Genomic DNA, 16,841 nt, shown 5'->3' on the forward strand with positions numbered 1-16,841 from the left:
TCCCATCTCCGAAACGTCGTTTTATGTTTTATATTCACTAGACGATGGATAATATCCAAGTAAATTTTTATTCAGAATAGGATGAGCTGAGAGTAGCTCGCACCTGACCTATTTTTCGTCTGCTAATAATAGGCCTGATAATAGTACTTTAGCTGACAGTGTCGTTAGAGAAGCGCCCGTTCCAAATAGGTCACGACATGTTTTTCAGTATCCCAGTGGGATGCTACATTTTCTCAATTTAAATAACCCAATAAAACAATAAGTAATAAAAAAAATTAATAATGTAACAGCACCAAATATCAGAAGCCTGGAAACAAAATAAAATGCTGGAATATAATTTGTACACAGAGGATAATTCATAAGTTGTAAGAATATTTCACGATTAAGTTCAGATTTTATAAAGACTAGACGCGATACGTTGTACCATATACTCGAAATGGTACAGCATGTTGGGAAGTTTTTTGTTATAAATATAGCAGAACTAACGTCGCATGGAAATTGCATTTCTAATCTAAAAATAAACTACTCGTATCCATAGCAAGCACAAACTTGCCCAACAAAATCCGCTGAATGTTACCAGAACGCCATTCTAAAAACACGAAACGACAGCCTGCCAGCATGTTTTGGATCCATACAGTTCCTTGTGCGAAGACTTGGCTATACAAATGGTATCACAAATAATTTAATGCTCAGCTGATACAGCGAAATCAAAAATTAATATAACGGGTTACGCTGTTACCATATTTACCTTATTTTATGTCTTATTTCGTATCAAAACAATGACGAATTTTGTATGAGAAACTGAAGAAATATTCTCAAAACCTCAGACAGGAAACCAGCAGCTACTACTGTCAGAACTGGATGCAAATTCAAGCGAAAAATTCTGCCAAGCTGAGTACTAGAGTGACATAAATCACTTCTACACTTCAGCTGTAGAGGAACGACACACAACAAGTGTGAGAGCAATCATTCACAGACGTCCTATGCAAGGTAATCCGAAGCTGAAAGGAGGTTTAATGAATGGCCACCCAGGGAAAAAGCAAACTTTATGTTAGTTACTATACCAACTACAGCGGAATATTGATAAAAAACTAGTTTTAACATTAACAAGACTACGTCTCAAATGAACATTATACACTGCGATGCTTGAATTTCTGTGACCAATTAGTAAGAGATAAACACAGAATGGCTTGAGGAATCAGAGTCGACTGGAGAAGTGAGGAAAATACGAAAAATGAAACTTCGACCGCACTCCACACTATCCGGCTTGTCCAATAATTTTGTGTGTGTGAAATATGTAGTGATTGGACGTAAAAATAATTAGTGAAAGCACTGGTACGCTACAGTTATTTTTTATTTGTAGTGTTCTGTCTGACGACAGGTCCATATGAACAGGATCCTTCCATCCTTTTCTCGGTTTGGGACCTGTTCATATACGTTCTTGGCAGATGATCCAGAAGTGGTTTGCCATTGCCTTCTTCTGTGTGTGAATGGAGTAATTGTTGGGATGCCACGGAGAAACCGGGGAAGCCCCCGGAGGAAAATTCCGTGTTGCCTAGACCACGGCCTTGCCCAACACAAGTTATGAATTCGGGCACCGCCGGGAATCGAACCCGAGACCCCAGGATTACAAGGCCAGCCTTCTAACCGCTAGACCACTTTCTAACGTGAGCAATCTACCCCTTCGGAACCATAAAATACACGACACGAACGACGAGGGTTTTAATACACTCCTATTATCGTCTATTTTAAAAATATGATAATAATCGTGTCACTTTCAAACAAACAAAAAAACTAAAAAAAAAAATCCACTTTCTATTTCACAACATTGTCAATTTTTAGGTCATCGTTAAACGACATACATTACGTATAGCCTGATCGTGTAGAGGCACTCTGTTCTTACATATGTTTTAATGGGTTAAAATGAGCAAACATATAGACACTGCTATCAGACATAGAACATCCTAATACTCCACACGACCAGGTCATTTACAATGCAGTCATGATTCCCCTGGGAGTCATGACCTGACACTAGTTAGCATTGGTGCTGACAAAATGTTCATCCCCCAACGCGGCACTGCATGTCTGATACACGTACTGACATTAAGTACAAAGCGGATAACAGATGAAGCTACGTTTCTATAGCAACAGTTAAGTTGTTACACCAAGAATAAAACTTGAATAGATCGGCTATAAAATGTATTGTGAGAACGCAGTCGTAGGACATAAAATTAAGCTACAATAAGGGCTCCAGTATTTTATTTCAGTCTCTCCAACATTAATGTAGCCGCGTTCACCCATGTAACTGAGTCTGTCCAACGCGCGGATCGTACATAAAGCGCAGTCATCGAGGAATCCAACCCTCGCGTTGGACGAGGGTCCACCTCACTCCTAGCTTCAAGCAGCGAGTAGCAGATATCAGATTATCCTTTCTTACGAGTCCAACACATCACATACGTGTCTTGTTTATTAAAAATAAACAAAAAAAGTTGCCGAAACAATGGAATAACGCATCCCGTACCACATAAAAATTGAAACTGGTACCAGAATGATTGTGATCCAAGGTTAAATCGGTAATGTCACTCGTTATAGAATTTTGAACCGATACCAGCCCTGAAGATGGAGACAGAAAGCTGCTCCGAAACGTTTGTACCGACAAGCCGACGCCTTAAAACGCTGATAATTTTACACGTGAAAAACTGCAGGAGCCCTGAAGATGGAGACAGAAAGCTGCACCGAAACGTTTGTACCGACAAGCCGACGCCTTAAAACGCTGATAATTTTACACGTGAAAAACTTGCAGGATCCCTGAAGATGGAGGCAGAAAGCTGCACCGAAACGTTTGTACCGACAAGCCGACGCCTTAAAACGCTGATAATTTTACACGTGAAAAACTTGCAGGATCCCTGAAGATGGAGGCAGAAAGCTGCACCGAAACGTTTGTACCGACAAGCCGACGCCTTAAAACGCTGATAATTTTACACGTGAAAAACTTGCAGGATCCCTGAAGATGGAGGCAGAAAGCTGCACCGAAACGTTTGTACCGACAAGCCGACGCCTTAAAACGCTGATAATTTTACACGTGAAAAACTTGCAGGATCCCTGAAGATGGAGGCAGAAAGCTGCACCGAAACGTTTGTACCGACAAGCCGACGCCTTAAAACGCTGATAATTTTACACGTGAAAAACTGCAGGAGCCCTGAAGATGGAGACAGAAAGCTGCACCGAAACGTTTGTACCGACAAGCCGACGCCTTAAAACGCTGATAATTTTACACGTGAAAAACTGCAGGAGCCCTGAAGATGGAGACAGAAAGCTGCACCGAAACGTTTGTACCGACAAGCCGACGCCTTAAAACGCTGATAATTTTACACGTGAAAAACTGCAGGAGCCCTGAAGATGGAGACAGAAAGCTGCACCGAAACGTTTGTACCGACAAGCCGACGCCTTAAAACGCTGATAATTTTACACGTGAAAAACTGCAGGAGCCCTGAAGATGGAGACAGAAAGCTGCACCGAAACGTTTGTACCGACAAGCCGACGCCTTAAAACGCTGATAATTTTACACTGAAAAACTGCAGGAGCCCTGAAGATGGAGACAGAAAGCTGCACCGAAACGTTTGTACCGACAAGCCGACGCCTTAAAACGCTGATAATTTTACACGTGAAAAACTGCAGGAGCCCTGAAGATGGAGACAGAAAGCTGCACCGAAACGTTTGTACCGACAAGCCGACGCCTTAAAACGCTGATAATTTTACACGTGAAAAACTTGCAGGATCCCTGAAGATGGAGGCAGTAAGTTGCTCGGAAACGTTGGTACCGACAAGCCGACGCCTTAAAACGCTGATAATTTTACACGTGAAAACCTGCAGGAGCCCTGAAGATGGAGGCAGAAAGCACCTCTGAAGCATCGATCTATTTCTACGAGAGTGCACGGCGCAAGAATCCAGAAGACGGGCTTCTTCATGCTTGCCACCGTTATAAACTCAAATTACTAAAAAAAACTAAAAAAAAAAACTTTGTTCAAAGGCGGTGGATAACGTCGGAAATTACGGCGCTAAGGTAACTAGCACGTCACGACTCGCTTTGCCTGAGACTAGGAAGATAAAGCAGATCGACCTTTTGTTTCTCAAAATTATGCCTCGTGTACCCTACAAAGCAGATGCGAACTTAGTACTGCCACGTGGAACGACTCACAGAACGTGGGTAGCGGACCCAAGAAGTTCCGTGATCTATTTGAAATACTGTAAAAAGTAAAGTAAAGTTTGTCCCACTATACGCCATGTAGGCACTTGGGGTGAGTGGAGGTATAGCTCCTCTCTTCCTTGACCTCGGCACTAGATGGGGGTGAGTGGTCAGCATCACGCCCCGGCCGGCTTTACCCCCCGGGAAAGGACCCCGGTACCCATTGTAGAGGAGGCTGGGTGGGCCCCAGAGCCGGTCTGGACGCAGAGCCTAGAGGAAAAATCCTCTGCCCCCGTCGGGGATCGAACCCCGGTCGTCCAGCCCGTAGCTTATTTGAAATACTGTGGACCCCTGAAATAAGCACACTGCTGTTCAATTCAGAATATTTTATCCTTTCCATCAGTTTCTTTGTACAGAGGTGCCGAATGGCATGATTAACAAATGATAAATCAGATAGGAAGCGGTCGTGACCTACTTTAGGGTCTATACAGGCACTTACCTGGACAGACTGAGAAAAATCACAAAAATATGTCAAGGTAGGCGAGATGTGAACTCCGAGACCTCCCGAATACGAAGCAAGAATGCTAACCACTCGACTGCTACGTTCGGTAAGAAAAAAATTTCGGATGGGAAGACTAGATTTTAGACTTGCACGCTGGAATGAGCTAACTCGGGATAGGTATTAAACAAAGACACGCCAGTCTACGCTTGTCAACTGTAGGTACGCTTAAAACGTTTTAAGTTTGACCTCAATGTCTACCCCAAGTCTTGATAAGTTAAAAGATCTCGGGGTTGAAGTAGACAATCGGGAATATTACGCAGGGAAACTGGTACTATCAGGTAGCGAGATCAGAATTACCTGGGCTAGACGCATACCTAGGACGAGATGCCATTTGTATTCCCAACGGAACACGGACTAGGCTATGACCTGGACGTATATTCTCGTCAGAGCAGGACTTCTCTCTTCGCCATCGAATCTACTGTGGAGGTTATGAATGCGTGGAGCGATGCCCCCCCCCCCCCTGCCTATACGGCGTGCTACTTAAGCGCCACGAGCAACTTTATATTTCAGCTAAAATACGGTTTCCAGGCACGACACATATTACCCGTGAAAATCGTTTTGTATTCCTGAAAGAAAATATCCCCACAGGACAATTCTAAGCTCCTGGTAACCTTTATTCACGCGGAACGACCCCCAAAGGCAATATATAAAAAAGTTCTATAAATATCGGTCACTACTTAGAAACTGCAAACTAGTACAGACACAATCCATGTACCAGAAAACAGCCAAATAATTCGAGAGGAAAGAAACCAACGAGGAAAGGGTATACAAAGACAGAACGAAAGCTGTGAAGAGATAAACAAAAAGAATAAAACTTGTGGATTTAAACACGATCCTACTTTGTGAGATTTGAGGTTTCCACGGCGGTGAGCACGAGGATGGCTCTCTTCTGCGCTGTTGCGTCGTGAAATTCTGTCAAAAGTTTACAGACGTTACTCACTGTCCTGGTAACGGAAGCAGCGAGCACGTCCGAAACGTCGGTGAAATTCTACCAGACTACGTGGAGTAACAACCTAGAAGACAGTCTTTACGGTTCCACATTTTTGTGGCTGGGACTGTACTGTCTTCTACCAGACGCGGCTTAGACAAGACTTCTTACTACATCATTACGTTCGTTGCAAGAAATAAGTTTCTAAGGTTACTCAACATTTCTTTTGTCTAAGTTAAATCCTTCTTTCCAATTCCATGAGCAAAAATCCTTCAGCTTCCAACTCTGATATCCACTAAACCAATAAAAGGTTCAAATAATTTCCATTAGACTGTCTTCATTATTTCTAAATATCGTATTTCCTATAGCAGAATGCTAATGACTCTTCTAAAGACTCCAGTGAATATTCGAAACTTGGTAACATACCTTAGTATCAGTGGCGTGCAGATAGCAGGAGCCTGTTTCAAGAAATGGCGTAGGTCATGGTTTCCGAAGGAGCATTAAAAAGATTCTTAATTACACACTCCTTTTACTCTGTCTAGCTACGGGCTGGACGACCGGGGTTCGATCCCCGATGGGGGCAGAGGATTTTTCCTCTAGTCTCTGCGTCCAGACCGGCTCTGGGGCCCACCCAGCCTCCTCTACAATGGGTACCGGGGTCCTTTCCCGGGGGTAAAGCCGGCCGGGGCGTGATGCTGACCACTCACCCCCATCTAGTGCCGAGGTCAAGGAAGAGAGGAGCTATACCTCCACTCACCCCAAACGCCTACATGGCGTATAGTGGGACAAACTTTACTTTACTTTACGTAATGGGTAGATCTATTTGTAGCTTATCATTTCTCTAGGTAAATGCTTTGTTTTGTATTATGTGAAATTTATATAATAGTACGAATTGTACTTTATAATATGTATTGTATTATTATTATTATTTTTATTATTATAACTTTTTCCACATCCTATTGTCATCTGACTGTCTTATGGACCCATGGAATGTAAATAAATTATTATTATTATCCGAAATTTATACTCACAATTTGCCAGTATGAATTTTTGTTCAAAGCATTTGTTAAAATAACAAAAATTTAGCTACGTGTGGTAATCATTATGTCCGACAACGGCGTAGTTACCAGGTAAGAATAGTTTGATCAAATCTTATATGAGAATATTCTAGAGTCAGAGATAAAAGACATGTCACTGATTCGTATAAACGTCTTTTTAATTTGAAGAGCGGATAGAAACCGCCTGCGGTCAATTCTGTTCTAATTAGTTAACATATCACGTTTAACATTCATTATATCGAGACAAATTTTTGAAGACAATTTTAGAATCTGTAACAAATATTTTATACCGGTATGAATATTCAGGCAAATATGCTTGGGATATTAGTCACATTTTCTGACGAAGGTGAGTCTGTGAGTAACCTCATATCTGTATTGAATCGGCGATAAATGAACACCAAGGCCATAGTGGTATACAAAATAACAAACAATGTATTTGGATAATTTGTGTACACCAATGAAGCACGAATTTCTACTCCAGTTCACACCAGAACACAATGCAATTCGATGTGCGGTTATACTGATACACCTGAATAACGATTAAACCTACGTAAAACAGGACCAAATAGAAATTAGAATTTGCCGCTCGTGCCAAAATTAACGCTTTGAAGCACGAGGCTCATCTAAATATTATTTAAGAATTCAGTCCGTACCGCGAAGAAAACACCACACTTCACCATTACAAAAATCAACTGGTTAACGCTGTTTTAATTAGCCCTTTAATACCGAAACTCGCCTAAATAACATTTAAGAATTCAGTCCGTACCGCGAAGAAAACACCACACTTCACCATTACGAAGATCAACTGGTTAACGCTGTTTTAATTAGCCCTTTAATACCGAAACTCGCCTAAATAACGTTTAAGAATTCAGTCCGTACCGCGAAGAAAACACCACACTTCACCATTACAAAAATCGACTGGTTAACGCTGTTTTAATTAGCCCTTTAATACCGAAGAGAGAGAGAGAGAAGAGAGAAAGTGGGGGGAGTAGCGATAGGCACTACTGTAATAAATGGGGGAGGGGTATAAAGTTGGTTGTGGGCTACGAAGGTTCCCAGGCAGTGCCCGCTCGTCCTTCTGGTATGAATAAGTTTAGTGAGGACAAGGGATTTAGGAGACAGGATGGGGTAAGAAATAGGGGGGGGGGGAGTTGATTCGGGTCTTAGCGTTAATTTTGAATTTTGATATTGGCCTTGGGGGTGGCGTTAGGAATAATTTACGTTAATTTTGGGGGGGCTACTATAGAGCGGAATTTTGATATTACTCTGAGAGGGCTGCCTGGGAGGCATGCAGAGCAACGTGGAAATTGGGTACCAACTCAGCATTTGCTCTAGTACCGAGGAAAACCACGGAAAACCTTGGTCGAGTTGGCCGGTCGCAGGACCTTCCGGATGCGTGCTGCTGACTTCTAGCCAGCAGTCCGGCATTTAAAATCGCGAGCCCTAACGGTAGCCTCTGTCCGTGCGCTTCCTTTATTAAAAACCGAAACTCGCCTAAATAACATTTAATAATTCAGTCCGTACCGCGAAGAAAACACGGAGTTTCACCATTACGAAAATTAGTTTGTTAACGCTGTTTAAGGAAATAATCGCTGTTTACAGTGAGAATCATTTGAAACCCATAAATACGATGTGGACTAAAACGAGTGTTTAGTAAACGTTAAAGTAAGTGGCATATATCGAGAACGCTGTGATTTAAAGCGGAAAGAATTGTGTCGCTTTAATAAAACGGGCTGAACGTTTGAAACAAAGAGACTGGGGGTCATTACGATTTAAACAGAGCGCTGGATAGAAATATACGTTTTCATGCGCTTTACTTTGAAACTTAAAACCTGTAGCAGAGTTAACACTGTGACAGAAGACCATCAAAAACACAAACGGGGGCGCATTTACAAGCAAGTAACCAGAAACAAATGAAAATTGCCACTGTAACCAAGCAAGGGAAAACAGACACAGAATTTATCACTTAAAAGGTTTGATGTAGGTTATTCGTATGCAATAGAAGAACTGAGTGGAGTGGATAGGGTATTAGCAAAATGTTGAGTTTAAATCAGATACTTCATATCGTAACTATTATTTTGATTCTTGCTGAAATGATAGCGTCACTTTTTATTCTCCACGATACGAAGCCTGACAAAATAGGCGTCCATTACTTTAGCGTAAATTAGAGTACAAAAATGTAATACAAACCCTTAACGAGCTGAACGTGAAGGTTTAAAAACACTAATACGAAATATCGCCACTGGAGGACAAGATACTGAGTCACACACTTTTTTTACCTTCAACCCTGAAGATGGAAACAGCACGTCCCCTCCCCCCCCGAAACGTTAGCATCTACTTAATCGACTCACAACCCACAAGAACGATATCGTTAATGAATACATTTTATGAGATGGTAAATTTGCGTCATATTGTGATATAATAAATATATATTAAATCTTGTCCGTCTAATCACAATAAAATTCTTATGAAATATTAAAATATTACAATAATTAACATTTAAAATATTTAAAATATCAAATGATGTTCTTTATCGAAATATTCGATGGTCTAATGTAAATCGAATATTTCGATAAAGAACATCATTTGATATTTTAAATGTTAATTATTGTAATATTTTAATATTCAATAACAATTTATTGTGATTAGACGGACAAGATTTAATATATATTGAATACATTTTATTTTCCCAGCTTAACCTTTAACTTATATTTATCGTCATTCTCAAATACCCAAAGGTCGAAACATTGCAAAGTGATTTATTAGAGATTTACATTATGACTTTGTAGCTGAAAAATAATGACAAGTATTATTTTTCCTTAAACCACTAAACGTAACTGCCATTTCATAGTAGGATTTGAGGTTATCACGGCAGTGATCTAAAGATGACTGTCATCCCTGATGATGGAGGCAGCAAGTACCTCTGAAACGTCGGTAAACTTCAACCAGACTACACGGCGCTACAACCCAGAAGACAGCCATTCTTCTGCCATCTCATAATCTCAAAATTCCTTGATGCATGCGCAACAAACAGGTACAGTTAGACTCAAAAGATACGTGAACACTGGAGGCTGGAGTTTCACTCGAAGGACAGTATATCGGAAGCTGGGTGCTTCAAACAGCAGATGGGATTACGGATTGAGAGCTCAAAGAGAGATCAAATAAAACGCGACTCTGGGGATGATGGTCCAGGAAACTTGGTCGAATTGGGAAGATGAAAAACAATGCAATTCTCAGCATCTAAACCAAGGTACTGATGTATCTTCCTCAGTTTGACACTGCCGATTTACATAAATTCTTCAAAATGCTATCAACTATTGCAGTTATCAATTGTAACTTCCGTTAATGTCTAATTGTCACGTTCTATGCTTTTATGAACGCGCGTCGGGACAATTCCAGTTGAATGAAAGATATTTTTGTTAAAAGACCTTCGTGTTGGGTTCACCTTGATGTGGTAATAGTCGCCAATGTGGCTAAGAAATCCCTCGATTTTTTTATGAATGAGAAGGGTCATAACCGTGTTCTCAAGAACGCATCAACTGCCCCTGACCCGAGTTAGTTAAATTCAGTCGACACGAACAAAACCTTTCTTTAGATAAAAAAAAAACATTTATATATTATCCACGCTTCTGAGTACATGTGACCGAAGAGGATGATTTACAATACTGTAAAAATATCTTCGGACTTTCTTTGGGGGTTACTCACGGCTAATGACGAATTAGAACTAACTTACGCTAAAAGTACATTTCCTACATTTCGTCTTCCGAACCAGCCACCTGATGAAGGAAGGACAAAATTCTCAGGACGTCCAGACCGAGATCTGAACTGAGTACAAGTAAAAGCGCATTACCGCAACGCAAACTGCGTCATGCATCACAGCCTCTGGGTTCGATCAGAAGAGACACTCGTCAGTTCAAATGTAGTAGTCTGTGTACTAATGATGGCTACTGTGTGTTTCATCGACTCTCTAATTAGAGGTGGCGACCTTCGTCGGTCTCGAAGCTCAAACCATTCTGTTGTGTGCGGCACTATCCCAACCCCGCCCACGTTAAAACAACCCCCGACTTCAACTGCCATGAAGATATGTTCCTCACCCCCTGAATTATAACGTTGATGATCTCTAACATTCAACCGGTACTGAGATGAATTTTTACTCATGACCGCCAAGTGCGCATAAGATAAAGAAACACATGAGTAATGGGAGATACAAAACTAGTAATGAGAAATTAGAGGCATGTACGGCTTTACTAACGACAAACGTTTAAAATATACTCCTTATCGTGACTGGACACTACCATAACCGCAATGCGCATTGAGTGGACACGTCAAAAAAGTAGGACTGTACATTTCTAACATGTAACAGGTAATACACGCTGACAACAATGATCCAACTTCCACTGGTCCTGTGTGGCACGTTCCATCCATTATCCAACCGCGTAATTTGTAAAGAGGTGTATTTTCTGAACCTGATATTTTCTGTAAAAATCTGCTTTTATTACTGAACCACGTTTCTTTACTCGCCCTCAATACTTAACTTAATGCACCGGTACGTTAATTGTTGTCTGAAGACAACCTTATAATTTGGCAATGGAGCGGAAATAACGCTTAAATCCCCATGGAAACAGACATACAATGTTAAAAGTTCGTTAACAATCACGTTTAATGTAAAAAAGGTTTATCATTCAATATTCACGATAAAGCTGCTATTCAGAACACGAGGAAATAGGGCGACCATGTTCATGCCATCTGTTGCCATGCTAGTGGTCTAATTTGTCATCGAATGGAACCACATCGAACCAGAAATTGTACTACGCCAAACAATCGTTTACGTTCATTTTAAAGATACGATCAATCTAAAAGTATTAGTGTTTCTGTTCCTACCCAAACCTTCGACGTGTGGGAATGCAGTCGTCAAACAGAACTTGTCTCTTTTGACAGCTAATGCAGTTTTGCGATCATAAGAGCTTTTGTTGTTAAATGAGTAAGCTTAATGTCACTTTATTATTTTATTTAGTGTTCTGTCTGACGACAGGTCCATATGAACAGGATCCTTCCATCCTTTTCTCGGACTGGGACCTGTTCATATACGTTCTTGGCAGATGATCCAGAAGTGGTTTGCCATTGCCTTCTTCTGTGTGTGAATGGAGTAATTGTTGGGATGCCACGGAGGAAAAGTCCGTGTTGCCTAGACCACGGCCTTGCCCAACACAAGTTATAAATTCGGGCACCGCCGGGAATCGAACCCGAGACCCCAGGATTACAAGGCCAGCGTTCTAACCGCTAGACCACCGTGGCTGCTAATATCACTTATATCTTAACAATCAAAAGCGTCTGAATTTCAAAAATTATCAACAATGATATAACAGTTGACTATGATACTCGCTCTTGTTTTGTGGTACTAGATTAAAACGTGTCTCTTTAGTCAGTTCTGGAAAGGAATTGATAAAAACAGAGTGGGATTCGCGTTGTATATGAGAGAGACAGAGAAGCGGGTTAGCGAATTTTACATGTTTAAAACATTGTTGTGTTTTAGACATTTCATGCATTATTTATACGACGTCATATTAAATGGTCCGATAAGCAGGTCGCTATACGTTCTATTATTTATGTAACAATTCCCAGATCTCTAGAAAGATACATTTACGGAATTACTGTCCCATGAGTACAGACAAACTGATCTTGAACAAACACAAACAAATGACAGGGCAGCTTTCTGGAAATGCCTCGTCGACACGACAACACATCGTACCACAAGACTCGCAACTGATCAAGATGGCTTATCAAAACACTGTTGCCACACAACGCGGTCAATACCCTGTAACAACTAAACAACATGGCGGAAGGCGCTCAAAAAATTCACCAACTTCATAAGAACTGAAGGAATCTACAATATTTCGACAATTAACCCTTGTGCAATCCTAACAACACGCATATGTCCTAAATATGAAAGTTCCATTTCAATAATATCCTCTCACCTATGTCCAAATATCATAAATAACTCCTCCCTGTAGGTTTCCTGACCAAAATTTTATACGCATTTCTTCTGTACACTCTCATCTGCTGTAGTAGCAGTTAACCGGATAACAGTATAATTTTTACAATATTTTTGGATCCCTGCCATAAGAAAATAAATCTAAATTACCTACGTCCGTTCGGACCAAAGTCAATAAACATGTTTCGTGTATTTTTCGGACATCTTCAGGGGTTCGCATTAATAACCTCAAGTTAGGAACTTGCGTAATTTCAACTTTAGTATGTCTGAAAAGCATGCAAAATGTGTTTGGTAAAATAAAAATAACATTATTTTAAAGCAAAAAATATATGACAGTACATATAGAGAATAGCCACGGTGGTCTAGTGGTTAGAAGTCTGGCCTTGTAATCCTGGGGTCTCGGGTTCGATTCCCGGCGGTGCCCGAATTTATAACTTGTGTTGGGCAAGGCCGTGGTCTAGGCAACACGGAGTTTTCCTCCGTGGCATCCCAAAAATTACTCCATTCACACACAGAAGAAGGCAATGGCAAACCACTTCTGGATCATCTGCCAAGAACGTATATGAACAGGTCCCAGTCCGAGAAAAGGATGGAAGGATCCTGTTCATATGGACCTGTCGTCAGACAGAACACTAAATAAATAAAAATACATATAGAGACCGGCTCCTATTTATTTCATATAGTGACTGATTTTAACATCGCTGTTTCAACTGGATTATATATGGTATTTAAAGATATTTGATGGTAATTAAAACGGTAAGCACGGGATGATATGGAAGGAAGCTGTTGTTACGTGTTTGAATTTAGCGTTCAGTCTGAATTATTACGAAGCAAATAGATTTCTTGACTAAGATTATAACCAACTGTCTTCCGAATGCAAGTCAGGCAAGTTGACACTCAATCTGCGGAGTGAACGCTTTAAAACAAAAGACAGGTTCTATTGAGAATATTGTATACCAGGAAATGGAGTTCACTTAATTAGCAAAATGCAGAAACGTAGGTTCTTAAGACGTATAATTAAAATGCCCCGCTGCAGTCTGCTTCATTGTGTGGTTTTGCTCTCAGAGTCGGGACAAATTCGCCGAGGGCAAGTTAAAAGGATATAAGTCCAGAAATTACAACAGACATGTACGATTACCACTTTACAGTCCGTGTTTCATACTGCCTGTGATTTAGCAAAACTGTCACTAATACGTATATTGCACGATGAAATTACTATAAATTCTTGGAAAATTCGATAAAGATGGTTTGCGAGAACTTCCGAAAAATTTGTTTTCGTTTCCAGAATTTTTAGGGACTTAAGCCCCTTTCTCCTTACGCCAGCGAATTCTAAATGAAAATAAACTAGCAGTAAAGCACAGGACACAAAAGGAAGATCCCTCTGGTTTGTACAAGTGAATTGCACTAAAGGAAACTTTCGGGTTTAGTAGGTAAGTGTACTACTAAGCTGATAATCTGATTCATAATTCCTTATCTCACGCAAGAGTAAAACTTTCAAAATCAAATTAACGCATTGCGATCTCCATATTAAATAGGCCACCCCACTAAACACCGAACGCAACTTTAACCTTTTTTAAAGCCGCTGGCAATTTTATCTTTCCACATGCTTAAAAAAATCTCTTCACTCTGCATATTGTATTTCGTATGATCCTCAGTGCAAACAGCGATTACTTCCTTAAACAGCGTTAACGAGTTGATGTTTGTAATGGTGAAGTTCGGTGTTTTCTTCGCGGTACGGACTGAATTATTTAATATTAATCAGACGAACTATGATTCTCAGTGTAAACATCGATTATTTCCTTAAACAGCGTTAACCAGTTGATCTTTGTAATGGTGAAGTTCGGTGTTTTCTTCGCGGTACGGACTGAATTATTTAATATTAATCAGACGAACTATGATCCTCAGTGCAAACAGCGATTACTTCCTTAAACAGCGTTAACGAGTTGATGTTTGTAATGGTGAAGTTCGGTGTTTTCTTCGCGGTACGGACTGAATTATTTAATATTAATCAGACGAACTATGATTCTCAGTGTAAACATCGATTATTTCCTTAAACAGCGTTAACCAGTTGATCTTTGTAATGGTGAAGTTCGGTGTTTTCTTCGCGGTACGGACTGAATTATTTAATATTAATCAGACGAACTATGATCCTCAGTGCAAACAGCGATTACTTCCTTAAACAGCGTTAACGAGTTGATGTTTGTAATGGTGAAGTTCGGTGTTTTCTTCGCGGTACGGACTGAATTATTTAATATTAATCAGACGAACTATGATTCTCAGTGTAAACATCGATTATTTCCTTAAACAGCGTTAACCAGTTGATCTTTGTAATGGTGAAGTTCGGTGTTTTCTTCGCGGTACGGACTGAATTATTTAATATTAATCAGACGAACTATGATTCTCAGTGTAAACAGCGATTATTTCCTTAAACAGCGTTAACCAGTTGATCTTTGTAATGGTGAGGCGTTGTGTTTTCTTCGCGGTACGGACTGAATTATTTAATATTAATCAGACGAACTATGATTCTCAGTGTAAACAGCGATTATTTCCTTAAACAGCGTTAACCAGTTGATCTTTGTAATGGTGAAGTTCGGTGTTTTCTTCGCGGTACGGACTGAATTATTTAATATTAATCAGACGAACTATGATTCTCAGTGTAAACAGCGATTATTTCCTTAAACAGCGTTAACCAGTTGATCTTTGTAATGGTGAGGCGTTGTGTTTTCTTCGCGGTACGGACTGAATTATTTAATATTAATCAGACGAACTATGATTCTCAGTGTAAACAGCGATTATTTCCTTAAACAGCGTTAACCAGTTGATCTTTGTAATGGTGAAGTTCGGTGTTTTCTTCGCGGTACGGACTGAATTATTTAATATTAATCAGACGAACTATGATTCTCAGTGTAAACAGCGATTATTTCCTTAAACAGCGTTAACCAGTTGATCTTTGTAATGGTGAGGCGTTGTGTTTTCTTCGCGGTACGGACTGAATTCTTTAATATTAATCAGACGAACTATGATTCTCAGTGTAAACAGCGATTATTTCCTTAAACAGCGTTAACCAGTTGATCTTTGTAATGGTGAAGTTCGGTGTTTTCTTCGCGGTACGGACTGAATTATTTAATATTAATCAGACGAACTATGATTCTCAGTGTAAACAGCGATTATTTCCTTAAACAGCGTTAACCAGTTGATCTTTGTAATGGTGAGGCGTTGTGTTTTCTTCGCGGTACGGACTGAATTCTTTAATATTAATCAGACGAACTATGATTCTCAGTGTAAACAGCGATTATTTCCTTAAACAGCGTTAACCAGTTGATCTTTGTAATGGTGAAGTTCGGTGTTTTCTTCGCGGTACGGACTGAATTATTTAATATTAATCAGACGAACTATGATTCTCAGTGTAAACAGCGATTATTTCCTTAAACAGCGTTAACCAGTTGATCTTTGTAATGGTGAGGCGTTGTGTTTTCTTCGCGGTACGGACTGAATTATTTAATATTAATCAGACGAACTATGATTCTCAGTGTAAACAGCGATTATTTCCTTAAACAGCGTTAACCAGTTGATCTTTGTAATGGTGAAGTTCGGTGTTTTCTTCGCGGTACGGACTGAATTATTTAATATTAATCAGACGAACTATGATTCTCAGTGTAAACAGCGATTATTTCCTTAAACAGCGTTAACCAGTTGATCTTTGTAATGGTGAGGCGTTGTGTTTTCTTCGCGGTACGGACTGAATTATTTAATATTAATCAGACGAACTATGATTCTCAGTGTAAACAGCGATTATTTCCTTAAACAGCGTTAACCAGTTGATCTTTGTAATGGTGAGGCGTTGTGTTTTCTTCGCGGTACGGTCTGGATTCTTAAATATTATTTAGACGAGTTTCAACATGAAAGGGGGATAATGTGAAATATTTCTATCCATACTTAGCGTCAAATACAGTCAAACCAAATCAGTTTACATCCGTCTCTGCATCGACTTGATAATTTCGTATTATAACTCTTCCATGTATCAGTTTCCTCCGTAAGGTATAAAGATGTTTTTAGGTGAATAAATTAGTGCTGTATATAATACATTTTAATTCCCGGAACCCCTTCTCTGTCGT

General features: G+C 40.0%; 1 protein-coding gene across 6 annotated transcripts in view; it reads right to left on the reverse strand.

The window, feature by feature from the left end:
- LOC110830336 (putative G protein-coupled receptor No18) overlaps positions 1–16,841 on the reverse strand; it is a 133,062-nt gene that overhangs the window by 108,302 nt on the left and 7,919 nt on the right. The window lies entirely within an intron of this gene.

The sequence above is a fragment of the Zootermopsis nevadensis genome, unplaced genomic scaffold, assembly GCF_977971745.1.
Source record: "Zootermopsis nevadensis isolate Lab colony 2312 unplaced genomic scaffold, Znev_1.0 Znev_ptg000061l, whole genome shotgun sequence".
NCBI lineage: Eukaryota > Metazoa > Arthropoda > Insecta > Blattodea > Termopsidae > Zootermopsis > Zootermopsis nevadensis.